Source organism: Ascaphus truei, chromosome 3 (assembly GCF_040206685.1).
Source record: "Ascaphus truei isolate aAscTru1 chromosome 3, aAscTru1.hap1, whole genome shotgun sequence".
NCBI lineage: Eukaryota > Metazoa > Chordata > Amphibia > Anura > Ascaphidae > Ascaphus > Ascaphus truei.
In genome coordinates this window covers 16,601,173-16,627,698 of record NC_134485.1, presented here as the reverse complement: position 1 = coordinate 16,627,698, position 26,526 = coordinate 16,601,173, and the positions used below count along the sequence as shown (strand labels likewise).

General features: G+C 42.0%; 1 protein-coding gene across 13 annotated transcripts in view; it reads right to left on the bottom strand.

The window, feature by feature from the left end:
• The window catches only part of ZBTB20 (zinc finger and BTB domain containing 20), an 876,097-nt gene that overhangs the window by 249,482 nt on the left and 600,089 nt on the right, over positions 1-26,526 (bottom strand). Inside the window, exon 5 of one of the 13 annotated variants that reach the window (XM_075593655.1) lies at positions 13,534-13,583. The exons of the other annotated variants lie outside the window; for them this stretch is intronic. The gene's annotated coding sequence lies outside the window, so the exon portion shown is untranslated. The remainder of the gene's footprint in view (positions 1-13,533; positions 13,584-26,526) is intronic. 13 annotated transcript variants of the gene reach the window in all.

The following is a 26,526-nucleotide window of genomic DNA, read 5'->3' as shown; positions in this document are numbered from 1 at the left end:
GGTAGGAGAAAGCAAAAGCAGCATAAAGTGCTGAAAGGTGCTAAAACCTGGCAACATCTGCGACTATACATACGGATGCTTGTTTTACATGTACATGATTTTTATACAGCAATTGCAAAGCTATTTACTGAGCTTTGTGCAGCTGCCTGCTCTGTTATATTACACACAGCTGTACTGCTCCCAATTTGAACATTTGCAGCAGAAGTCCTATCCAGTCACTGTGCAACACCCTATGCTGCTGATCACTGTGCAACACCCTATGCTGCTGATCACTGTGCAACACCCTATGCTGCTGATCACTGTGCAACACCCTATGCTGGTGATCACTGTGCAACACCCTATGCTGCTGATCACTGTGCAACACCCTATGCTGGTGATCACTGTGCAACACCCTATGCTGGTGATCACTGTGCAACACCCTATGCTGGTGATCACTGTGCAACACCCTATGCTGGTGATCACTGTGCAACACCCTATGCTGGTGATCACTGTGCAACACCCTATGCTGCTGATCACTGTGCAACACCCTATGCTGGTGATCACTGTGCAACACCCTATGCTGCTGATCACTGTGCAACACCCTATGCTGGTGATCACTGTGCAACACCCTATGCTGGTGATCACTGTGCAACATCCTATACTGTGATCACTGTGCAACACCCTATGCTGGTGATCACTGTGCAACATCCTATGCTGCTGATCACTGTGCAACACCCTATGCTGGTGAATGACACTGACATGTACAGTATGTATGTATATCTTTATTTATATAGCACCACTAATGTAGATAGCGTTTCATAGCAGTAATACACGTGACAATCACATAAATAACAAATAATACAAATAACACATACTGAGAAGAAGTGCTTCAGACATAAAAGTGGCATTTTGGAATAGGAGTCCCTGCCCCGAAGAGCTTACAATATAATTGGGAAGTAGGAAGAACGTACATAGACAGAAGGAGAGCGTTCTGGTAAGTGCGTCTGCAAGGGGTCAAGATCGATGTATGAGGTGTATAGTATCAGCCACAGAGCTACTCATATGCTTCGTTAAGAAGGTGGGTTTTAAGATGGGTCCTAAAGGTGGAAGAACATCAGTATGAAACTCAGTCTTTGATCTTTGGAAACGAGACTGCTTAAATGGCAAACAGTAGAAAAAAAGTTGGAAGTTCCTGGCACCCAACAAATATGTGGCCACACAAAAATATATAACAAGAACTCAGCACTCAATCCATAGGGCTCCCTGCTTTAAGATATATCCTTGCAAGGAATATGGCTCAGCAAATTAACATGATTTCAAAGAAATGGCAGCATTTTAATCTGTAAAAAGGGCATGCAGAGCATACATTTCTGGTTACGTGGGCCCTTCGTCAGGTAGCGACAAAGTGTTCGCGTGGCCAGAAACGTCGGATCATCTTTGGAAACGAACCATTTTCGGCTTACCCCCTTCAGTGCCCTATGGACGTACGTTGTACATTGCGCCCTTTTTGGGGTTTATTACTACAGATCGCAATCAGTGCTCAACAGGACGGGAGTCTGAAGAGGGGGGAGGGTCCTACCCTTCCACTTACATCAGTGGAATTACGTTGTGATCGATTTGCTTAAGTAGACATAGTACTGAAGGGGTTAAAAAGTACATATTGTTTAAAGCACCTTTTCAAAACGCCACAGATACCTCTGATGTCCCAGTCGCTGCTGTGTAATAAGTTCCTGGTTCCAGCTGTAGTGAATGGGTTAGTATTGGCAATGAATATACCAACATTTGGGCAAAAATGTACAAATACAGAATACTGCACCAGATATATCACATCCACCCCGGAGCAGTGGTGTTGCCTTTGCATGTATTGATCATACCCTAAATCATTTATAATGTACAGAGCATTATAAGGTGTTGGGTAAGATTACCATTAAATATTCAATTTAGGGACAGCACTGAACTTTGTTATTTATGGTACAAAGAGGCAGTGATTTCAAAAGATTACCTACAGTTTAGGAGACCAAGGTAGGAATTGAAACCACAACCTCAAGACCAAAATCATAATCCCCAAACCATGCTTTGTCCACCAATAATGTAAAGGCCATCAATAAGGACATGTAATACTTACTGTAGCCTGCTGATGAGAGATGAAAGCAAAGATGATGCACACGTAGCATTTTTAGAGATTTGGGCACTTAGAAATCACACCATGAGGACCAAGTCAGCCACATACTGCTTCCCATCCTGTGTCTGTCCCCTCACACCACATTATGGAATTCAATATTTGATGCATTGAGAGGTGTGCGAGCTTTAGCACAGTGAATATTTGGTTACTCGCTGATTATTGTATAATATATTTTATGCCACGAAACACAGCCGTGTATGCTCGCTATACACTCTCTGACCCTGCAGCTTTCCCAAGTACCAGTAACTAGCCACGTAGTGTCAACAAAATGTCAATCCATTTTCAGAACCATCGAATACATGAACCCATCATTAATTCTGGGGGAACTTTGGATTCAGGTACCAGTCTTAAAGGAGTAGGGAAGACTGCAGTTTGCTCCATGAAGAGGGCTGCGGAGATATAGGTTGCTCCCGACTGTAACAGTGAACGAAATAAACATTCTCTGCTCATGGAATTAGTTGATTTGAAACTGAAATATCTCCACAACAGTCTATAAAACAGCATGCAGTTTGCAAAAGCCTGTGTATTAAATTGTCGAACCCTGTTCTGCTATGTTTATGTTATTTAAGATCTGAAAAAGGACGAGTAACATTGAAGAAGTATTCACACTTTGAAACACCACTGCAAACTTGCGACGTTCATGTCATCCCCCTGATAAGGGAGCAATCCTTTAGACCAGGGGTCTCCAAACTTAGTCCTCAAGGGCCACCAACAGGCCAGCTTTTCAGGATATCCCTGCTTCAGCACAGTTGGCTCAATCAGAAGCTCAGTCATTGAGCCACCTGCGCTGAAGCTGGGATATCCTGAAAACCTGAACTTTTCGGGGGGTGGGGGGGGTGCTTGAGGACTGGTGCCGAGCACCACTGAAGTAGGACTCCTTCAACCGACCTGTCAATTAACTAACGGTTATCAGTGGTATAATGATCCAGTCCTGGTTTTATATTCTTTTTTGCCGGCCTGACAGTGTGGGTCCTTATTGTACGGCAGACATGCAGGTTTGCCTTTATCCTGTTCTGAGAATGGCACAAAAGCCAGCATAGTGCAAATTGCCAGCCTGGGAGCAGCGTGCCACTGTGTGCCGCTCCAGCAGTTGATCATGGTGAGCGATCCAGAGTCATGTGATCACTGTAACAGAATACCCGGAACAGCGTGACCATGATCCAGGTCGGTTTTTCTTCCCAGCCTACTCTATCATATCCGAGTTGCTAACCAGCAAATGGAAATATAAAACCAAAGACTGGATCATTATTGCACCGATGACCTGGAGTTTGTTAGCAGGTATGGAACAGCAATCACGAGACTCTGGTGCCACATGTACCATGGCTTCCATGTAATTAGTGTCCTCCTTTCACCTGGTAGGACTGTCCCTCTTATGTGACATCAAGTAGGCTTTATATCTGGGTAATGTCTCACAATTAATTCACTGTGACTAGTAAAACCACAGAGTGGTAAAAATGCAGTCTTCAACAGCTACTAACAGGACACGTTTTTTAAGATTTGTTTTCATTAACTCACCAGGAATCAATTAATCAGGCTCTAATTATCCCTAAGGTGAATCGCTTAGGGATGTGCTGCCTTTGCTTGTAAGGTGGCCCCTGAGGCCTGAACTTGGGGAGCCCTGAATTTACCATATACGGGTTTCCCACTGTGCTCCTCCAACCTGAATGGAGCGATTTAAAAAGTGGATTCTCACGAATCCGTCCAAAAAAACCTGTTGTAAATAATTTCACAACCTAGTTGTCTTCCTTAAACAAATGTAGCCATGCTGAAAGCAAAGACTTGGCTGATTTGGTCTCTCTCTCTCTCTAAATTTGGTAGTTTTTAGCAATTATGTGTGTTCTTTACTCTTGTCCCACCCTGTGCTTGTCAGAGAGCCGATAAAGGTAAGGGAAGAGGGGATGGGGTTGCCTATTCAAACTCTTGCTAAACAGCTAGTGAAACCCCTCCAAAGTCCCAGCTTACTCTGAATACACACTAACTTTAACAATAATGAGAGAAGTCTTATGTTTGTAAAGACAAAAGGCATACAGTAAATGACTGAGATTTAACCCTTTAAACATGTCACTGCCAGTAGAACAGTATGGTGCTTGAAGGGATGGCCCCTTTAAAAGGTCCGGGGTGCTTCCAGAGAAAGGTATAGTAAAGTTAAGGACTCGTTATCAGCACTGACTAAATAAAGCTGTAAGTACCAGCACAAAAAATGTGTGCTGAGCAAGGCAGCGAATGAACTGTGTGTCATACGGATTCTCCTAATATTCAGTGGCTTGCAGGCAAGATGTTGCCACCGGCTGCTTTAATTGCTGAAGGTCCTGGGAAATCACAGGGATATATGAGCTGAACAAGGAGAATCTGGAGTGGTTATGTGATAGGGTACCCGCGGCTAAGCTTTAGGGCTTCATAGCGCAATACAGTAGATGGCCCAACGTGTCTTGCCAACATTTTTTAGATTACCATTAGGAACTGAAACGATTATTTCCAAACGTTGGAAATGTCAATGACAACTGATTTATCAGTGGTGCGGTAGTATAAAATTCAGCCACTGAATAAAGCATAAACAAGGTTGCTGAAGTGTGATATCAAACCCTGTCAGGGGAATGCCCAAAAATAAGGTATCAGGGATTGCACATGGAAACATATAAAGGAAGATCTAAGATATCGCTGACCTGGCAGGGTTTTCTGATGCAAAGAAAGGGGGGAAACAGACAGCCAGTGAGATGCAGAATATGATACATCTCATGATATGTGCATCTCTCTTCCCTAACTGCTCCTAAATCAGGGCTCTTCAACTTGTGACAGACAAAGGGCCTTGATGTGCTCCGTGGACTTTCTGCTGCCCAAGCAACTAGTACGAAATTAACAAGAGCACAGTGCCATTTTTCACACTAAAACTCAATTGTAAGTAATGATAATGTACATTTATATGGTTCAGATGTTATACGTGCTGGCAAAATGTTAACATTTCCAAGTTTTTAAATGTATCTAGATTTACATTACAATACGCTTGTGGTCCTTCACCATCTAAATCTGTTCTGATCTGGCTCCTTTGAAGAACTGGTTGAAGAGCCCTGTGCTAAATGAGAAGCTTGGAGCAAAAGGCCTTGATACAATACCATTGATGAGAAAAATACAACACGGACCCCTAGTCAATATGCTGGACGCTGCTTCCCAGTGCTAGAAAATATTCTAGCCTCATTCATTTGAAAGAACCTGAACTCTTCCCCAGCACGGAGCAGGCGGCTCCACATCACTGGGCCACAGCCGTTATCATATGTGTGCAAAGAAATCACCCAATGCAGTGCGTGCCTTTGTTGTCCAATGAGCAAGAAGAAACACTTAAAACTCTCTGTTTTTGTCCCCTCCAAAAAAGAAAGGGACACTTATAGTATTCGTCTTTGAGGCTCCACGGCCCACAGGTGCCACTGTATAAGGTGAGCTGTGTGGGAGGTTCCCGGGTGGGACTGTAACATTTTGCCCCTGTATCCTTGATGTGAAAGCCGCTATTGTTTTCCTCTGTTTTATCTATACAAAGTCAGAGAATCTTAATGTATGGCAGGAATGTCCATGTTAACGCAGGGGTGATCAACTCCAGTCTTCAAGACCCCCCCAAACAGGTCAGGTTTTCAGGGTATCCCTGCTTCAGCACAGGTGGGTCAATCAGAAACTCAGTCGAAGACAGCCTCTGAGCCACCTGTGCTGAAGCAGGGACTGATTGAGCCACCTATGCTGAAGCAGGGATGGATTGAGCCACCTGTGCTGAAGTTGGGATATCCTTAAAACCCGACCTGTTGGGGGGCTTGAACACTGGAGTTGAGCCCCTCTGTGTTAATGCATCAAATAGCAGTCGTGACATCTGTACAGTACCAACCTACATCCCAAACGCAGCAGCGATTTTCATTCCATGTCTTTAACAGGAACATGTGTGTATTGTTATTACCTTTACATTCCTGCGCACCTTACAATTACACTTAAATCGAAAGGTGCAGTTCCCCCCAATATCGTCTATTTTAAAGTCAACTCAATACGATGCCCTTTTAGAGCAGATTCTTTTTAGTTCTTATTTTTCTAGATGTTTTTTATTTGATTTGGATGTTTATTTACCGTTCAGTTTTTTTTTTTTTTTTTTTTTAACTCTTGTAGTTATATTATTTCCATTAAATGCAGGAAGGGTGAAATGCCCGATTACCGAAAAACAAATACATCGGTGACCCGGGAAGAAACAAGAGACGCATAAACAGATATCGTACAGTATAGTATGGGGAGAAAATATCTTTAAAAAAAAAAAATTATTACCGTGAGGGTGTGTGCAAGAGAGGTTTTAAAACTGCTCCTTTTAAATAATAATGCGCAAATAATAATGGCAATACCTTCCTATTAATGCCCCGGCTGGAGGACTTGAAGTCGAGGGCCTTTAGTCAAGCTGTAAACTTAATAGAAAGTTAATGCCCTGTTATGAAGGGATTACATTTGTTTCAATTAGTTTTTATTTTAATGTTAACATTTATTTTTTATTTGAGCAGCTGTTATCCGGTTCCAATTACCGGGTATTCCTAAATCCGCAGGAAGCTTGATTTCTACCTGTTCTAATACTATATGAACCATATGAGCATGGAGACTGTGATGGCAGATACAATAGATATCTTCAAAAAAAATGTTGGACATCTTTTTAGAAAGGAAAGGTATACAGGGATATAACAAATAAGTAAACATGGGAAGGATGTTGATCATGGGAGTCATCTGATTGCCAATTCTTGGAGTCAGGAAGGAATTTATTTTTCCCCTTATCCTTATTCCACTTTTCCTCTGTTGGATCGCTATCCCGCAATATTAGGATTCCATCCTAGTCCAAAAAGGGTGTTGAGATAAGTAATACTAATTGTTGAAGTATATGGACCAATAGGATACTGGGGTGATGAACCAATGAAATAAGGGAGGTGACACATTTATTTTTCCCCTAATGAGATACCATTGGATGATATGTCACTGGGGTTTTTGTTTGCCTTCCTCTGGATCAATATATTGTAAGTACAAATATAGGATAAAGTATCTGTTGTCTAAATTTAGCATAGGTTGAACTTGATGGACATACATCTTTTTTCAACCTCATCTACTATGTAACTATATTGTCACGTATTGCCATGTATCTGTCATGATAACTCTGTGCCCAGGACACACGTGAAAACAAGAGGTAACTCTCAACGTCTTACTTCCTGGTAAAACATTTTTATAAATATAAAATTAAAATATACCTATGGTGACATTCACTGTATGTAGCCACCTCCACCTCTAGCAGGAAACATGGAAGCAGATTTCCGGCTCTAAACAAGGACAATTACAGGTGTGTGTAAAGTGGAGATAAAGGATTTGCCAAAAATGACAGTGAATGTTGGGAGAGGAGACTGGAGTTATAACCGCTAGCTACAGTATATGATCAAACCCTTAACCAGCACAATGCACAAACCACACATCATCGAGTAATGACAAGTGTCTCCGTCAATTTAAAGGAACAATCCATTTTTTGTACATACTGTAGGATTGAAGCATGGGGTCCCTGGAGCGAAACCCCATTAATTTCAGCTCTGATGACCCCCTGCTTTCACAGATACGGACCTCTGTATGGGGTGCCAGTAGCAGCTCTGGCTGAGTTGGCTGGGGCTTAAAGTTTAAAGCTCCCGCATCATGCGGGCCAATAGGAAGCCGAACCTGATGATGTCACGGCTTCCTATTGGCCCGCAAGGCGCGGAAGCTTTGAAACACCGCCATAATGTGAACCCTGCTAGCCGAGCTGAGCCGCTACCAGCATCCCCTACGGAGTTAAGTATCTCTGGAAGCAGGGGGTTCCCGGTGCTGATATTAATGAGGTTTAGGTCCGGGGACCCCCTGCTTCACTCCTATGTAAAAAAAATGTAACAAATTGCAAAAGAAATCGCCGGCTTGGATTGCCCCTTTAAATGTTCCATTCTATACTGTAGGGTTACAAAGCACCTACTAAAAAAATATCTATTTCAGAGAGATAAAAGCATCATAGCAATCAGTCCCAGGTAAGGACAGAAATCATGTGACATTCAGGAAATGTCACAAAGACACTCAGGAGAATCACAAACACACAATAAAACAAATTAAAGGATGACTGCCACTCGCTAAAACAACTGTTAATGCCCAACAACAGCTATCCTGCTCTTATGAACCTTCCCCTTCCGATGGTTAACACATTCATGAACTAGGCTGAGCTAAAGCGCGTCTCACATGGTTAACTTGCCTGGTTGACTGTAAACACACAGTAAGCTCATATAAACCCCCAAAATTACCTAAAAAAATATATATATATATCTATATAAGTGTCAAAAGGAGTGCTACTGGACATGACACTGTGTACTACAAAAAACAAAACACAAAGGGAGCCCAGAGCTACATCAAATATGACAAAAATACACAGTGAAATACCTATATATATATTTTTCAAGAGATATATATATAGGTATTTCACTGTGTATTTTGACACTTATATACACACACACATATATATATATATATTTATTTAGTGGTAATCTTTGGGGTTTATATGAGCTTACTAGGTATCTCTGTGTCTACTAACTTTGTCCAGCTGGTCTCAGCTGTTTTGGAGGTTAGTGGCCCCTCCTCCCCAGGTTTTAAGTTCACCCCTCCCCACTTTTCAAATGTACAGGTTTTTTCATGCAGCTGGTTGTGACAGATCCAATGCAGATCATTTGTCGTGTAATTATACAGGTAAATAAGAATTTTAATCAGTTAGTGTTAGGACCTGCAATATCTGGTCATGCTTTTAAGTGGCTCGCAGGCTTATAATGCTTTGGCCAAAGGGTTAAACTAAATTACCCTTTTTTCAAGATATATATATATAGGTCTTTCACTGTGTATTTTGTCATATTGGATGTCGCTCTGGGCTCCCTTTGTGTTTTGTTTTTTGTAGTACACTGTGTCACGTCCAGTAGCACTCCCTTTGACATATATATATATATATATATATATATATATATATATATATATATATATATATATATATTGTGGTCATTTTTGGGGTTAATATGAGCTTACTAGGTATCTCTGTGTCTATTAACTTTGTCCAGCTGGTCTTAGCTGTTTTGGGGGTTAGTGGACCCGCCTCCCCAGGTTTTAAGCTCACCCCTCCCCACTTTCCAAATGTACATGTCTTTTCATGCAGCTGGTTGTGACAGATCCAATGCAGATCATTCTTCCCGTAATTATACAGGTAAATAAGAATTTTAATCAGTTAGTGTTAGGACCTGCAATATCTGGTCATGCATTGAAGTGGCTCACAGGCTTATAATGCTTTGGCCAAAGGATTAAACTAAATGACCCTTTTTTCAAGATATACATATAGGTATTTCACTGTGTATTTTTGTCATATCTGATGTAGCTCTGGGTTCCCTTTGTGTTTTGTTTTCTGATTGACTGTAATAAGAAGGAGTTTTAGAACATCTCACTTGAGTATTAACACTTTTTCAACAACTCATCATTTTAAACACAAGAAATATAATTTGGTTAATTATTATTTTACTGATAAGAATCACACACAAAGTCGCGGGCGAAAATTATTTCAGTGTGCACTAAATTCTATTCATTGTAAATTAGAGACGAATGCCCAAGGATTGACAAGGCATTTTGTCTGAGATTTAGTAACATGAAAGTAACAAAGGAGGGAGAGGCAGTATGTGGTATGATTTATTTTATTGAACCAACAAGTAATTGAAATGTTACAAGCTGTCGCACCTCTCAGAGTCCTTCATCGAGTCCTACTCTACTGAGAGATGCAAAAGCTTATAACATATCAACTACTTGTTGGTCCAATAAAAGGTATCATACTCCCTATCCTTCCTTTGTTACTACATGGAAGAAAGGATCAGCACGGCTACCCACCAGTCTTTGCTCAGTAACATGAAAATAATTGAAATAATTTTTAAATCCCTACATTAATTAGATTGTTAGCTTTTTGGAGCCAGACTTATGTACAGTACTAGGTATGCTTGTGGCATTACATAAAAATAACAGGTGAACAAGAAGAAGGAAATCAAGGCAATTGACTATACAACTGTTTAGGTCTTCAGAATCCAACCCCTGAAGTGCCATCATTAGGTGACTACATTGTTTTAATTCTGGACTCCGCTACAGAATGGATCTCTACCCTGTGAATGGGTTGGTCCACAACACAGGTCCACATAATAGGCACAGTAGACTGTATGTGACTGAGTACAGTGAATGTGGTTAGTGACATTTCCTTCTGGCTAATTTCAATGGACAAGTCATTTCATACTGTAGAGGGAGAGGGGGGTTGGCCCGGTATTAAAGGGGTTGCACCCCATATGGCCATCCCCTGACCTCACCAGGGAGGCAAGGGGTTAACTGGACTGCGGTCCAGGAATGTGGCTTACACCTTGTCATGTCAGGAAAATGTATGTTCCCCTGTTCCCATGTTTCATTATAATCCTGTATTTTAAAAATGTTTTAAAGTGCATTTCTGTATCTCCAGTTCTGGAGGTCGCAGAGAGTTGAAATTTGGCCAATATGTAGAGTCACTGTAGGCATTAAAAACTGGCAAATTTCGACCCACTGGGCCCACCAGAACGGAACTTATTAATATGTGAAGATATTAAAGTGTATATGGTATTTTGGATCTGCTCTGAAAATGCAGACTCCATCTGCTATGCTAATAGGTCAGGAAGGGCAGCCGGATGATTTAGCATAAGCCCTGTGATCAAAAGTTAACTGCCCTGATTGTTTACACTAGGAACCAAGTACTGATCAAAAGACTCTGCCACTCTAACTGTTTACCTGAAGGCGGAGAAGCATCAAACTGGAGTGGTTTGTAAGTGTTATATCTACACCTACAAACAATGAAGATTCTGCCAGATACTTCCTCTGGTAGACTGGTCATCGCCCCTGATTTAATTATGGGGCTACAGAAATAAGACCCTCAGAGTCCCAGTACGCATGGGCTAACTAGCTGGGGGACATGGGTTAAACTGTGTTTCCACTTTAGGGATTGGATACAGATAATTGCTGTAATCTTCCAAACTCTGGGGACCCAAGATTTGTATTGTTTTATTTGTTTTCCATGTAGGCAGAGAAAAATAGAAATATGGCCAAGGGGTTACCAATAGAAAGCCGCCATATCATCTTTCGAAGAAGTCACTACTTCCTATTGGCTGCCAGAGTGCGGCTGGTCCTGTGTCAGCTCTTCTGGTCTCCACCATGTATGTATTCTTGCCTGGTGATTAAACAACATACTGTACTGTAATATCTCAGGAACCCAAGAGTTCCTTAATGTTGGGGACAGTGGACTGGGGACGAGGGGATTCCCCAGTTCAGGTACAGTCATATGAGATTTTTTGTTTTCTTTTAAACAATCAGTGCCAACAGCTGCTTTAAATGTCTTAGTAATACCCACATTCTACAGCCCGTTCCCTGTGGTCATCCTAATACACATTATCCCATACCAATAGATAACAATTTCCCTGTGCAATGAAATAAGAAGAACACTCTAGGCCAGGGGTAGCCTGTTGTGGGGTAGTGTAGTGGGGTTCCTGTTGTCAAAACTATGTCAAACTCATAGTAGGAGAGTCATTGTAAGTAGGTATTTCATCATTATTGTCCATGCAGTTTCACTCACTTTTTGTTCTTCTTGCAAGAACAATATGAACATGAGAAGGAAAACCAGGGGAGAACTTTATGACATGTTTCATTATCTGTACGCTTTTACAAACGTGTCAAATGTATGAAACATGATAATCTTATATATGACACAGAAAATAGCTAGTGGATATTAGAAGCAGGAAATCAACACAGTAAGAGCCGACTAATATCTGATTTAAGCGAAAACGGGACTGCGTAAGTAATTTCTCCAGGGGATCTTGGTATGCTCCCAGTTATTTGCCAAGAAATGTCCTAGTTTTCACGTAGGAGACAAACTACGAAACGTTTCAATGTAAAGCAGTAGAGAAAGAAGCATGCTGCACGCTCACATTTTTATGTGTTGAACCTTCCTTGTATAAAAAATAAATAAAATGTTGATACAAATCAGGAGGTCACATTGTTCCGGAGCATGGCCATAGCAAGTGAGCCCCCACGGAATAGTACTATACAATAATGTTTATAAGCTTTATCTCTGTAAATATATTATAGATCTATTTACTTGCATACTAGATTCCAACACCCCACTTTGTGTGCAAAATTTGAAAATAAAGTCTAACTGAGCAAACAATATATAATATTTGCTTTCTATGCATCACACTTAATATGGTTTCCTTCCTGATCTTTCCCTTGTCTCTGAATTTAACAACGGCCTATAAAATGACTTTTCTAGCTACTATATAAAATCTTTGAATAGATGAAAGTGCTCACCTGTTGACTGAAGAATGGAATGGTTATCGGGACAGTCAAAGACATTTTTAAGATTGGACTTTGAGATTACTATTAAAAAAACAATAGTATAAAAAATAGGCAATTGAATGCCAAATAAAGAGATGATTTTGTTTGATTTAACCAGGAAATGCGCTGTTAAATAACCCATCCTCCCAGATTAAAATGGTGACTGATGGGGGAATGAGGCCTCCCAGTCCAGTAATTATTCAGTAGTAAAAATGTCCACCAGAGAGCAAATTAATTTAACTGCCAGGTTCATTATGCCCTCATTCATTGGCACACGTGACCATTTTTATTTTGGAGTGATAGGAAATTGCAGGTGCATCGTTTCTGGAAAGGCGGGGATAGGAGGGCTTACAAAGGTATGACTGGGGTGGTCTGGTGGAGTCTAACGGGGTCATATAATCTTACAAAAAAAAAGTATTCAAGAAAGGGAATTGGGTTGGGTTTGCTCCTTTGGATACAGTGATCTCTGTTACCATGTAGCTGAATAAAAACACTTTCTTTCTAAACAAATTCCTAAATCTACAGTCATCAGGAACAGACACCATAGTTAAATAATTGCACAAAGGTGGAGAATAATAATATCTTGCATTTAGTATTCCTAGAACCTTTTCAATTCCAAAGTATTTCCATAACAAGTTTGCAAGTATCTCTCCAGGTGAGAGCTGGCCACATACTGTATAACTACAACATGAAAATGCTGTATTCAAATCTTTACAGATACTGCACATCAGAAGCAGGAGATCAACACATCAAGGGCCTAGTAATATACTGTATATTAATGAGCACAGGACAGGACAACATTAATAAACTGTAATCGGGATCTTAGTATGCTTGCAGTTGTTTGCTTAATCCTAATTCTCCCGTAGGAATCCAGCAGGCATTGCGTGAGACAAACCAACACACTTTTCAACGGGACGACATCCACAATAAAGCAATAGAACGAGGCTTACTGTAACTCGGGTCCCGGCTGGGAACGATCGAAACTTGGCAATGCCGGGGCCTGCGGACACCGGTAAAAAAACAAAAAATAAATAAAATAAAAAAAAGCCGTAATAAGCATGTAAAAAGAACAATTAAACCAAAAGTAGAACAAGACGGGGAGAGGTAGGATGAGGGGGGGCGGGTGGAAGGGAAACGGCTGATAATCTGAGGCCGGATCACTCCTTGCTATTCGTAACTTTGGCCTTTCCAGAAGAGTTTCCTATTACTATACTTCCCCTGCAGATTTTTTTTTTTTCCCTTTCTTTTGGCTGGGCAATCCGCAGAATGCAAATGCTTGGAACAGAAAGAGACGTGAACGGCTGCCAGTTAAAAAACTCCAAGTGATGGATTCACATTTTTTTTCCCCCCTCTGTCTGTACCGGCACCTTGTTTGGGATGCCAACTCCGACACCCACTGGCGGCAGCAGGATATCTCGCCCAACTCAAACTGGGCACATGTTACACTGAAGGCAATGTGAGTGTAGCAGCCGTGGAGGATTCTGAATGTGCTATCTCAGCACTGCAACGCTGCTGAAAGACCTCTCCTGTGTTGTTGATGTCCCTTGGGGCAGCAACCCCCTGCAGAAACATCCTTGACACCTCAAAGCTGTGGATTCCCACCACTCACCGTGGCGGTTGCTCCCGATTCCATCCGGCGATGACGCTACGAGCCACACTCGCAGCCTCTCGAGAGCGGCCGGGTATGATTCTGATAATAGCTTCACGCTTTAACTCACTGGCTTTTTTTTTTTTTTTTTTTTTTTTTGAGTTCACAGTGTTCCAGAGTGCAGAGCTGGGAGGGGAGGAGGAGGAAAATTACTGGAGCCTCTTACGATTCAACTTCCACTAACCAAAAGGAAATGTCTTATTAAACAAACAACCAACAACAACAAGAAAGAAAAAAAAAAAATACATATATACATAAAGGGTCCGTCTCGTCCTGCCAGAGGAATTTGTATTATTGTCTCCTGACGGAAAACTTGACACAGTAGAACTCAGGCCAGCATCTCTGGTATATGCATGCAAGGGAAAAGCTGCTTTTTTCAGAGAGAATATTTATTTATTTTCGCATGCTGTTTCCCAGCCGAATAACGAAATGGTCCAAATTCAACAGATTGTTCCAGTTTTAAAATTCCATGGGGCAGCTGACCAGACAAGCTTCTTAACTGCACAACACATGGAGAGCCAGGGGGAAGCTAGAGGTGCATTTTGAGGACATGTGTATTAGGGAAGAAAATAATATTTTGATATAGTGGTGACCCCCACGTGAGTAACATACACCAAGTACTGTACGCTTATGGCACATTGCAATATCTGTTAGTTGGCCCATTTTACAGATCTGTATAGATGCAGTTTCACAGGATCTCACAGATGTACTGTGGCAGTACCTGATAGGTCTTGTAAAGATACACAAAGAACCCACCACAATGACCCTATACTTCTCAAGGAGAAGTACAGCAACCAGAACTCTGCACGGTACCACCGTTCACCAAGTGGTGAAGTAATCGGTTCCACTGGAAACCAACATATTGGTCACATTCCCACCTCCGCTTCCTACTTGCTATTTGAGATACAGTTACATAGTACATTGGACAGAAGGTCCAGGTAGGTCAGTTTTGGAACTAAAATCTATCCTATTATATTGATCCTCATCAATGTCAAATATAATTCAGTCAAATGCAAACCCAAACTTACTTGCAGACCCCAAATCTACGGCATCCCAAAAACTGTATTCCATACAGTAGGTCCATTACTGGTATATATATATATATAATATATATATATATATAAATATATATATATATATATATATATATATATATATATATATATATGTATGCACACACAGCTGTCTCTCACACATACTAATACTCCTATTTTTCCATCCCTATACACCAATAGGGACCACATAGTATCCACACACACTTTTAGTTCTGCTACAAACTCTCACATTTCCACACCCACCCACACCATTTATATCCCCTCTCACTCCACACACACCTTGTGTAGAGCACTGTTTATACTGTGGGCTCTCCATTCATTTTTATTCACACTGATACACATACACACTCTTTCTTCACTTGCTTTCAGTTACTCTTTGACACCTCCAGCCATAAATCTCATCCACACCGGGGGAAGGACCAGCACAGATAACATTCCAAGAGACACTGTTTTTAAGTAATCCTTGCTTCATTCATTGTAACATCGCCGGAAGAAGAGATCAGTGTATCTCGAAAGCTCGCACAAATAAAAGCATTTCGTTAGCCACAGAACGGTATCATCTATTTATTTTTTTATTTTATATATATATATATATATATATATATATATATATATAACGAAAAAAGTATAAGATGCGCCAAACTGATTTAAAATAGTGTTGCAATGATGTCTATGAGTGCTGCCACAATGTATTGGGTGTACACCACCCCAAACAGAATACAAAGTACAAAAAAAACACAAAAGGCGCAAATCAGAGACACAGGTGCATGGATATACAACACCTGAAGGATAAATACGTGAACAAGTCCTATATTCGAATTCCACAACGAGATGTACCTATAGATGAAAAAGATACCAATATGGTGAAGCACGTTTATGAATAAAATTATTGCGCAAGCAACAGAGGCTACTTACAATGTAGCAGAAATAACGGGCATATCAGTAAAATGCTTTCAGATCGCTGCATCAAAGGGGCTGATAATCTCAGGAACCGCTCACTGCGTCTGTGTGCTCGGACGCGGAAGCGTCACTGCTCAGCTGTAATCAGCAGTTGCGCGGGTCCTCTGATGGTGACGTCACTCCCCTAAACGGCAGTGAGCGGTTCCTGAGATTATCAGCCCCTTTGATGCAGCGATCTGAAAGCATTTTACTGATATGCCTGTTATTTCTGCTACATTGTAAGTAGCCTCTGTTGCTTGCGCAATAATTTTATTCATAAACGTACTTCACCATCTTGGTATCTTTTTTATCTATAGGTACATCTCGTTGTGGAATTCGAATATACGACTTGTTCACGTATTTATCCTTCAGGTGTTGTATATCCATGCACCTGTGTCTATGATTTGCGCCTTTTGTGTTTTTTTGTAATCTATATATATACATAGCAACTGTAAATATTACTGTATGTTCATTTGCATGTCTTAGACAGGTCTGCAACCCTGTCTTTCACCATTATCGCCCAGCACACAGCACTTCCACTGCAGCAAGGGATTCTGGGAAATGACATGCAAATGAGCACACAGTGCCACCTTTTGTCTCACCATATCCTTAATAAGTGTGGTGAAAAAGAAAGTACACCCTCTTTGAATTCTATGGTTTTACATATCAGGACATAATAACAATCCTTAGCAGGTCTTAAAATGAGGTAAATACAACCTCAGATGAAGAACAACACATGGCATATTACACCGTGTCATGATTTATTTAACAAAAATAAAGCCAAAATGGAGAAGCCATGTGTGAAAAACTAAGTACACCTTATGATTCAATAGCTTGTAGAACCACTTTTAGCAGCAATAACTTGAAGTAATCGTTTTCTGTATGACTTTATCAGTCTCTCACATCGTTGTGGAGGAAACTAGTCAGGAAGTCGTGACGTAGTGACGCACCGACGTCATCACGCAGGTTGAGGCTGTGTCGAGGTCTGCCAATTTCCTAGTACACACGAAGAAAGGTAGAGGATACTTCCGGGCAAAACAGAGTTGTTATTGCGGAGTTGGGTGCTCTAAGGTCTGAATGCTGGCACTATGATTTCACGTCAGGCACATGGAGTGAAGTAGCTGACAACTGGATATTTTCCTACTACACCGGATGGTGTTTCAGCTACCTGTCTAAACACCACCACCCCTTCTGCTTACACTGACTACCATCTTCCATCCAGCCACGGATAAGTATCCTCATTTACTGCTTGTGTATATCTACAGCAATATCTGGCTTTCTACCCTCCTACAGTCTCAGCTGGCTTACAGATTGTCTCTCTTGAATGCTTTTCACTATTTGAAGTGAGTGCTATTCCTGGCGGCCACTTTCTGCTTTTTAATAAATTGTCAATTTTACAAACAATATTATGCCATGGAGCTGGCGCTTCTTTTTGTCTTTGTTTTTTAGATTCTTCTGATCTGGCTAGATCAACCAAGGAGCAGCCTACTCCACATTGTGACTGACAATTAATCTCTGTATCTGGACTTTGTTTCTCATCTGCTTCCATCATTTGGACTGGTTTGTTCTCTGATATTCACGTTATATGGTTTTATTATTCTAATTTTCTTATTGCTTTAATTTTTATTTAGTAATATTATATAAGCACTATTTGATTATTTAATAATTTAGCTCTATTCACCATCACATTAGAACTCACTTAGCACACTTATAGCGCTACTCTTTGTTCCTTGTTTTTGTTTTATATATATATATATAAATATATATATATATACCTATATATACCTTTATTCTTTAAAGTGTGACCTCAATGAGGCTTTCTGTGCGATAGCGCTGGGTCAGCGCTATTCTCACTTTACAGAATAAGAGCCATTATGTTCTTTGGTGTCCAACATCTCACTGCTGCAGCACAGCTAAATGCTTCTGGCTGGCACTCTGCCCCTCAAAGTTAAAGGTGCCATCCGAGTCATTAAAAAAAAACTTTTTGAAATCAATTCATCAAAGTAATTGCCCTCCTCAAACAAATGTAATCAGGCTTAGGAAACTTGGTGAGACGAAGCACACCTGAAAGAGATACCTGACAATATTAATATTTGAATATTTTTTATTTGCATATTCCCCAGGTGTGTCCCATCGGACCATGCGGAGTATTCGTTAATGTATTTGGAAGTATGTAAATGAATGGTCCCTCTACTGTATTGGTCTCTCTCCCTCTCTCCCTCTCTCTCTATCTCTCCCTCTCTCTGTCTCTCTCCCTCTCTCTCTCTGTCTCTCTCCCTCTCTGTCTCTCTCCCTCTCTGTCTCTCTCCCTCTGTGTTTCTCTCATCTGGTGAAAGTACATGCCAATGATATCAAACCATGCAATTTTTATGCATATATAATTATTAAGGAACACAATGAAAACGCCAGATTTGTATCACATCAAATTGCATTGTGTTCTCTGATGATTTTGGGTTGCCAATATCGGAGTATAATCAAAATATGTGGCTGTTTGTTGCCTTTGGTTATATGGATAGTTTCTTCTTGTCTGGCCCTTTAAAGCAGCATATTGATTAGTTTACAAAATGCAGACTTCAGCCCCCCACCTAGTTTATGAGATACCACCTTAGTCGCTGGTGTTTTCTCGCCCTTTAGGGAAATCAAAATGGCCAGGAATAATGCCCACAAACAAACTGGTAAATATTTTAGGATCCAGGTCCCCCGCCCCTAGAGCTAAAAATAGTGCAGTTCCCCCTCCCCTCCAGAGATCCCCCTCGTTCGAATAAAAAAATCAATAGGTTTAATGGACAGGATTGCTGCTTTAAAGCTGCAGTTCAAACTGTCGTTATAAAAAAGAAATAAAAATTAATTCAATATGTGCATCAATACAATCTACACACTGACAAGTGATTAGCTAAATTGCTGATCAATCGGTTCTCATGTGATCGATCGACGATGATTCGGCTCAGGGTTCACTAAATGCATCTTGGGTAATCTTCTGCTGCACTGACCGCCAACGTTCTGTGAGGAAGATCATGTGACCAGGCTGACGCTAGATTAAATTGGCTCAAAAAGGTCATGCTGTTTCAAAAGGGGAAGGGGATGTGACTTTGTACAGTAAATGCTTGCTATAGGAGCAAAAATGCTTGTTACATTAGAATACATTAAACATGTCTTTAAAATTGTTTTTTTTCTATGTATTTTCTCATAGTACAGAACTGATTTTTTTTTTTTTTTTTAAATACACGTACTGTAGGATATTGCTTAAACTGCAGCTTTAAATGGGGGGCACTTATCAATGAAGTATTACAGCCGGTCCCTGTGAGAGGGCGAATAAAGATAATGAGGGGGCTTCAGCACAGAGTGATATCACAGAAACCGGGGAGTAGCTGGAGGAAATCTCTCCCATGTCTCCGCTCCCCATGTCTATAAGCCAAGGTGTCAATCACCTATATTTAATTCCTTTAACATTTCACTGTCAATGGTTAATTAAGGTTGTATGAGATACTCCACCATTGATCAACCAACACATTCACTCCTCATACTCCCTACTTCTATATCTGGCCCACATCCCCCTTCTCCAGCACAGTAACAGGTACCATCAGGGCGCATTGCTGTGGTATAACATTGGATTCATCCCTCTCCATTCCAATCCAGGTTCTGGTTAAAATGTACACGCGCGTTGCACTACCATCCGAAAAAAAAAAGGCTCGAGAGGCGAACCCCAAATACAAAACGGATTTGTTTCATTATGGGTAGAAAAACACCTATGCGTTTTGTGCATCAGCGCTTTTTTTTCCGTCTGGTAGTGCATTGCACTTGTATATTTTCCAGTACCAAGCGGTTTATCCACACCGAGGAGCTCCCAACGACGTACACAACGGACGACAGAGACTCGGAGTATGTGAGTGTAGTGTTTGTGGATACTCCACTCGGACTGTTCTGAGTATAAGGCTGCACGTATATATATATATATATATATATATATATATATATACTAGCTGATATACCCGGCGTTGCCCGGCATTGAATTTTCCCGCTCCCCCCTCTCTCCGCTCCCCCTCCCTCTCTTTTTTTCTTCGCTCCCCCTCTCTCTCTCCCCCATTGGCCTCTCTCCCCCCCCCCCGTTCCCCTTTCTCCCCCGTTAACAGCAATCGGGGCCCCCCTGCACATGAATGTGGCCCCCGTGTTAATAGCTGGGTTTCCCCCTCCCCCCCGTTCACAGCTCCGGCCCTTCCCCCCTTTACACCTCCGTTCCCCCCCCTCTCACATGTCCAATTCCCCCCCCTTCAGAGCTCAGTGGGTGGGTGAGTGACTGGGTGGGTTGACTGAGGGACTGAGTGAGTGTGTGGGTGACTGAGTGAGTGTGTGGGTGACTGAGTGACTGGGTGGGTGGGTGACTGGGTGGGTGACTGAGTGACTGGGTGGGTGACTGAGTGGGTGAGTGGGTGCGTGGGTGGGTGCGTGGGTGGGTGAGTGGGTGTGTTATCTTTCCCCCCTGCATCTCTTCTCTCCCCCCCCCCTTCATGCTATCCCCGGAGGCAGCAGGTGTGAGGCGCGGTGAGGTGGCCGTGGCAGCGGCAGCTGCAGGGAGGGGGAAGGACAGCAGCGCGGGGCCTGTGAGGCACGGTGAGGCGGTGGCAGCCACAGCTGTAGAGAGGGGGAAGGACAGCAGCGCGGGGCCTGTGAGGCGCGGTGAGGCGCGGTGAGGCGGCCGTGGCAGCCGCAGCTGTTGGGAGGGGGAAGGACAGCAGCGCGGGGCCTGGGAGGCACGGTGAGGCGGTGGCAGCCACAGCTGTAGAGAGGGGGAAGGACAGCAGCGCGGGGCTGTGAGGCGCGGTGAGGCGGCCGTGGCAGCTACAGCTGTAGGGAGGGGGAAGGACAGCAGCGCGGGGCTGTGAGGCGCGGTGAGGCGGCCGTGGCAGCCGCAGCTGTTGGGAGGGGGAAGGACAGCAGCGCGGGGCCTGTGAGGCACGGTGAGGCAGCCGTGGCAGCCGCAGCTGTTGGGAGGGGGTAGGACGGCGGCGTGGGGGCTGTGAGGCGCGGTGAGGCGGCCGTGGCAGCCGCAGCTGTTGGGAGGGGGAAGGACAGCAGCGCGGGGCCTGTGAGGCACGGTGAGGCAGCCGTGGCAGCCGCAGCTGTTGGGAGGGGGTAGGACGGCGGCGTGGGGGCTGTGAGGCAGGCGTGGCAACCGCAGTACCCGTCCGCATGCTCGATCACTCACCCGTCTGGCCGCTCCCACGTGCATGTGAGGCGGGAGGCAGCGTGTTGTGGCCGCTCCCCTGCTGTGTCCCGGGCGCTGGCGCCGCTCCCACGCTGTGTCCCGGGCGCTCTTGACTGTAGCGGCGCCAGTGTGTGAGCTTGGGGGGGAGGGGTGGGGGGGTGGTGTGTGTGTGTGTGTGTGTGTTGGACCTTTGGCCCGTCACTCTGCCTCAGGCCAATGAGAGGTGTGCGGGGGCGGGCGGGCCAAGGGACCAATCTCATTGGCCTGAGGGACACAGGCCATGCAGACAAACATACAGTGCTTTCACAAATATATAGTAGATATATATATATATATATATATATATATATATATATATGTATGCATTAAGCGAAGAAATGTATTAATTACACTGTTGTTCATGGTCACCATGTACTGTATGGTAGTAAAAGATACCTTTAAATCGGAAGGAGGCGTTTTCTTCTATCAACAAGCCTAATTATACATCTATTGTCATTTAAATTACAAAGGAGCTCCAGAATGTACCATTTATATGCCAAGTACTGTTTCGAGTGATGTTTTTCCATGTCCCAATGCAGTAGCTCTGAAAAACAGAATCCACCCAGGACTGTACATTATACATAAAATGTGCATCTCTGATCTTACCTCCGTCATTCTACATTTCAAACTCCAAAGCATAACTGGATTCTTTCCTGTCTTGACTCTTGTAGACTACAGTCCTGCTAAATGTCCTGTCTCACAACTCTTTCCCTTACAATCTATCCACAATGGTGCACCTAGAATCACCCCCCTTTCCCTTAGAACAGCCTCTGATCATCAATTTCTTATATACATCTCCCGACTTCCCCTTAAACTCCATATCACCCATAATGTTATCCCCGCCTTTGCGGCTAGATCCCCCATGCCCACAGTGGCACTTATACCAGATATTGTGACTATACACTGCTCTTCATTGCACTGTTTGTGTGAGTGCCACCACATCCATTCTGCAATGTAATCTCTCCTGGGCAGAGACTCATATTGCTGTCGCTTGCTTTTATGTTTCAATGTATTGTATTGTAGATTTGTGCAGACTAACGTCTATTTTGTGAAGTGCTGGTTACACTTTTGGTTCTATTTAAACACAACAAAAAAATATATATATAGTGTTGTTGTTTTAATGATACATATGTTTAAATAGTTCGGCTGTGGCATCCAGTAATTAGTTTAGAAATCCCGCGGCCACCCAAGCTGGTCAGATCACTATGTCCAGAGAGGTAATACCGGTATACACAAACATGTCCAGTATTACCTCTCATTTGTTACTGGACAGACTGTCCAAATACAGGACACCGGGCAACCCTGCTTCTTGGAAGTATATTTCTGCCCAGTAGTGCCATCAAAGAGATATAGCAGATAGTGACAGCACATACTAGTACAAATCACATGGTATTGTACACCACATACTACAGGGTTCATCAAGGACCAAACCAAATAAGTCATCAGTGATGGTGATCACCTAATCTAACTGTGGAAGCCCAAAAAGGCCCAAATAAGTAATAATACATGGAAACAAAAACAGTGAGAAAGTCAGAAGACCAAACAACAGAAGGGGTAATAGTAAAATGATAACTAAGGATAATTCAGATGTTGCATAAATACCAATATTTACAAGTATACACTGCATTTATATGCCTCCCAAAATAAAAGTTTTAAAGGGGATTTTTCTGATATAGTGTTTTTTTTTTTTTACTTCACCAGATATTCATAGGAAATGTTGATATTGGTTGCCTTATTGACAAAACTGTTCATACTATTTTGTTAAACACATGCTTCCTCAGTTTGATTATTACTACTGTACCATCATCATTGCTGAACAAACATGAGCTGGTAATCTAACCCACATATTTCAACTTTACAATACAATAACCATATAGGTTCTGTGCTGTATGCGTTCAACTGACACATTTGCCAGTCAACTACTCAAAGGACAAAACTATCCAATTGTGTTGGCAGACCTATAATTGCACAGTGCCATGTGTTTTTCGGTGATTGACGGGTAAATGCATGATCTTCCATTCCCTGATTGACCAAGGTGTACAATCCATTTCTAGAGCTAAAAGTACGACTTTGTTATATTTCACTTCACTGTACAACCAACACTTTTCCTCTCAATGCATCAAAAGCACTAAAAGAACATCGAAATGAGTACATTCTGCGGCTGATGTCCAGGGGGAGAACTGGCTTCAATGCAGAAAGATGGAAAAGATGACAAGCCATGTTGAAGACTAACACTGTTTCAGGCTTATTGTAGATTACTGCAAGTACCATTATCTGCAACGTAACAAAGAACATACAGCATACACATTTATTCTGAGTTTATACTTGCATTTTTGAAGATGCAGTCACACAGTTTTTTAAACAACTTATTAATGTAATTTGCTTTTTATTTTTTTAAATGTAATCACTTTAAGTAAAACGTTCTATTTTCCTCGGGTCCGTGTACTGCCAGCTTTATTTGGTCATTGTTGTTCTTCACCTTAAACTCTTTGGCTAATGGCGGCAGCATAATTAGGTTAGTTTAAACATAACAGCCAGGCGCATGCGTACATTATGAGCCGCACGGTATGCTGAGCGGTTGTGGGGGTAAGGTAGGTTTATGGACCTGCCTTAGACATGTGAATTTGCTCATAAGTGTTATTTTATCAAACAAATTACCAACAAGTGATCAGTAATTTCCCTTTATATACAATCATGTACACACCAGTCTTATCACTAAAGATAAAGAGCGTCTGGTTACTATGGAGATTGAAGGTTATTTTAAGAATACTTATACTCATCTGATTAAAGGTTGTAAGGTGTCTTCTAAATCAGGGGGCTCAACTTCAGAGGTCGGGTTTTCAGTATATCCCTGCTTCAGCACAGATGGCTCAGTCTTTGACTGAGCCACGGATTGAGTCACCCCTGCTGAAGCAGGGACATCCTGAAAACTAAACCTGTTGGGAGGGGGGGGGTTTAGGAGTGGAGTTGAGCACCCCTGTTCTAACTCATAATGAGCTGTGCCTTCTTCATAATCTATAATATATATATTACATCAGAGTTACAGGTGTTTACATCTCTGCCTGGTGGATGGTAAGAAGGCAAGTTTGCCATAAAGCTGCAGACCAAGCAATATCTTACATGTGTGTTTTTTTTAATAAATCATTTCTGTACTATGAGAAAATACTTCTAGCATTTTAAAAAACACACATTACAATACATTAAAAATGTCATTCAGAGCTAGCAAGCATTTTTTTATTTCTATAGCAACCATTTACAAAGTCACATCCCCTTCCTCTTTTGACACAATCTTTTTTGAGCCCTGCCCTCTCTCTAGCAGTGCACCAATTGTACCTAGTGACTACCTAGTCCCATGATCTTCCCCACAGAACTTTGCATCTTTGGTCCTCTTCTGCTGCACTGATAGCCATTTAGTGAACCCCCGAGCCGAATTTTCACCGATTGATCACAGAAGATTGGATCGATCGGCAACTTAGCTAATTACTTATCATTGTGTGGCTTGTATTGATGCACATATTAAAGGGAAAAATAAATAAATGTTAAAAAAAAAAAACCGGCAGCTTGAACTGCTGCCTTAAACTGAGCAAGATTGCCAAAATGTAGTGCTCAGATTTCAATATGGTGGAAGCCTGTGGGTCTTCATTGAGCACAGAATAGAGATTATGAACAAGGCCAAGGTATCTAGAACAAGAAGCGTCTTTTTAAATTGTCCTTCTGCTTCTCCAGGTGCTTTTCTAGAAGTTTAACGAGTGGTATGAACTGACTCAAGCTGCCACGGTCTGAACTCCCTGTGTTGCTATTTACAATGATTTAAGTAACACAAAAGAGTGCAATGACTTTCCAGTGTGCTGAGAGAAGTCCCCCTTCCCCTATCTCATGGGATGCTGTGTAGCTGGTGATGGCTTGCTGCTGTCCCTGAAGTTTGTGAAGCACATAGAGGGTGGAATTCCACCTTGTTACAACCTCTTGCTTCAGTTGTTGGCAGCACAGATGATAGTTTTTCTGCATGCTTTTGCTACATGCCGGAAATGAAAAGAGATTTTATATGCAACAGCCAGCATTTCCTGTACAGATGTATCATGTTTGTGAACCTTCTGTACACAAAAGTATGTGAGCAGACCAAGGAACGTGTTCAAACTCTCGTAGTGCACCGATCAAGTTGGCTCCATTATCTGAATGATAAAGCCTGAGGAGAGCCGAAGAGGGGACAATAAGTATACACTGGCATACTTCAGATTATCCAAGAGATTGACAACAGTACTTTATGCTTCTTAGTGAAGCCAACAATACATAAGCAGCTCACCTGTGAATGACCTCTTTTAACCCTTCAACACATTCTTGTAGACAGAGGATGTTGACTATTACTGAAGTTGCAGATAATGAAGAAAAAAACAGCAAGAGGATTGGCATGGTCATGTACTGTAGTCCTTAGTTTGATCAGTACCACTTGTCCATATATCCATAGTTAAGTGGATAGTTGATACAATGGAATTTTGCATGGCCTTGGTGACTTGGCCGTACTGCTCCATGTACAAATATCTGGAATCGTTTTTCTAGAGAAATTATGTCTCAATAGAATTTGGTATCATGGATCCAATGCTAACGTAGCATTTATATCTCTAATGATATCTGGAATTATACTTTATTCCTCAGTTATTGTTTGTGACCAAAGTAATTAAGTTAGCAAAAGTATTTCGAGTTGCTCTTCACCATCTGTGGAGACTCAACTTCAGCACCCAGGGATTCTATAGAAGACATATGAAGATGCTTTTTCCTCCTGATGAAGTTTTGGAGTTAAGTAGTCGGATGAAGATGAAAAGTACTTACAATACCAATGGCAATTCCACTAGTTGATGGACTCACTCTTGATGACCAGTTTTGAAATCAAACAAACGTCTTTGACATAATAACATGGGTGAAGAAATTAATATTTCAGTGGGCCGGACCTATCGCAAGAAAAAAATGACCATTGTTGGACAAAGATTGCACTCAACTGGATTCCAAGGAAATAAAAGACCAGGGCATTGACCAAAAGTAAGATGTGATCACGAAATCAGAA